Genomic DNA, 1,901 nt, shown 5'->3' with positions numbered 1-1,901 from the left:
ACATCGAATTTGGGTATTGTACAGTCAAGGAAAAAGATACTAGTTCCGTCTGTAATACACAAAGGTATCGGGAAAAAATAAATCTTGCTGATGTACTAGGGATATTCTCTAGTATCCTTGGACATCATAAATCTCAAAAAACCACACTTTAAAGCTTTTTTCTAGTTAAAATTACATGTCAGGACCTTACAGAATTTACTCATGACTTTAAAAGACAATTTCAATTTAGATTCTTTCTTCTGTTGGGTGCTTTTTTTTCCTACCAAATTATAAGTTTTGTCCAAGAATAGTTTTTATGACTAAAACTGCAATTCTTATGTTAGTTCATTAAATGTTTTTGAGGCAGGTTCTTTCTTGATTTCAACTGTGAGTGTATATATATTTTTTTATTCCACCTTTTTTTTTGTCAGACATGTTTCCAATAACTCAGAAATGTGTGATCCCAACATGACACTATATGATGAACCGGTCTCCATACATTTAGGGGAAAATAAAATCTACGAGACAAAACTAAAGACATTGTATAAAGAATGCACAGGAGGCAACAAGGCTAGTTTAATATTTTTATTCTATTTGATCTCCCCTTATAAGCGATACGGTTTTTTGAGCATTAGAATGGTTGGTAGTCAAATTTTTAATTTGGGGCAGTTTCCACATAGCAAACCTGCAATTAAAACATCTGGTGGAACCATAAAGTATTAAGCGGAATTGAAATTTTAAACTCTGTAGACTTTGCAAATATGTTTTGAAAGATCATCACATCTAACCTTAGGTATTATTTTGGGGCGCCCTTAAAAGTAACTGTTTCCGCCCGGTTTCGAACCGGGGACCTTTCGCGTGTTAGGCGAACGTGATAACCACTACACTACGGAAACTCCGTTAGAGTAAGGGCTTCAAAAGTCCCTGTTATGTATATACATGTTAACAAATAACTCCCCAAATTAACGTATTTTTTAAGAGGAAAACTGATAAAAACAAAACCATATGCTCAACTGAACCATGCTGAAACTATTTAAATTTTCAGTTGAGTGCGCTTTATTGCAAACTCCCCCAGCACCGCGGAAAGAGTAAGCTCCCGCAGGCTGCCCGCGTTGGACACCAGCCCTCGCAGCAGAAGAGTCCGCCCTGCTCGGCTCCGCCCAGGAGAGGGGCGGGGATTCGTGGGTGAGCAAGTGGGCGCGGCCGAGGCTCGCAGCTCCCGCCTCTGGGCTCTTACTTCCAGCCTATCGGCAGGGAAAGACTCATCAGTTATTCCTGAACGCCCTTCTCGGCGCTTCTGAGGGGCTGAGATGCTCATTTGCATACTTATTTCGAGCGTCCGTAAAGATTGTTCCAAACCAAGCCACACAAAGTACTTTTTTCTGAACTTGAACTTCATGTGACCTAAGCAGCTTCACTTTTCCTGCAAAAGGGCAGACACATACTTAGGGCTGAACACCAGGACTGGGGAGTGAACGTAAGCCCTCCAGGACCAAGGGCTATAATTCAAAGATTGCTATGAGTTTTTAAAGTGAGGTTCTGTCACTTTGGCTTTTAAAGATAATTCTTAACAGATTTTTATTAGTACAGTGTGCAGTTTCTAATGATTACATTCATCGTGGGGAGTTGGTACACTTTTCTTTTCCTTCCCCTTCCCCTCTCCGTCCTTTGGTTCCCTTATTTTAATTACGTACATTTTTAGGAACCACAGGCGCAGCATAAAATACTTCCCAAGGTACAGAGACAGCGATAAAAATGTAAAATTCATTTTACATGCCAGCATTTTTTCTTTCTTCCTTTTTTAGGAGCCGACAGTTAGCCCTTTCCGGTCTCGAGTCAGGCTTTCGGGGGGTGGGAGAAAGCACCTGCGAAGGGTTACCCCGCAGTCGGGGCAGCCGGGTTCCCCGCTCGGGTCCTCGGCC

General features: G+C 41.6%; 1 non-coding gene across 1 annotated transcript; it reads right to left on the bottom strand.

The window, feature by feature from the left end:
- Positions 1 to 802: 802 nt before the first annotated feature.
- On the bottom strand, positions 803 to 875 carry Trnav-aac. The gene has a single exon. It is a non-coding gene; the product is annotated as a tRNA-Val (tRNA).
- Between the last annotated feature and the right edge of the window lie 1,026 nt (positions 876 to 1,901).

Source organism: Fukomys damarensis, unplaced genomic scaffold (assembly GCF_012274545.1).
Source record: "Fukomys damarensis isolate Sample0158 unplaced genomic scaffold, DMR_v1.0_HiC HiC_scaffold_12, whole genome shotgun sequence".
Lineage (NCBI taxonomy): Eukaryota > Metazoa > Chordata > Mammalia > Rodentia > Bathyergidae > Fukomys > Fukomys damarensis.
Note: the sequence above shows the minus strand (reverse complement) of the source record. Positions and strands in the feature narration are given on the sequence as shown.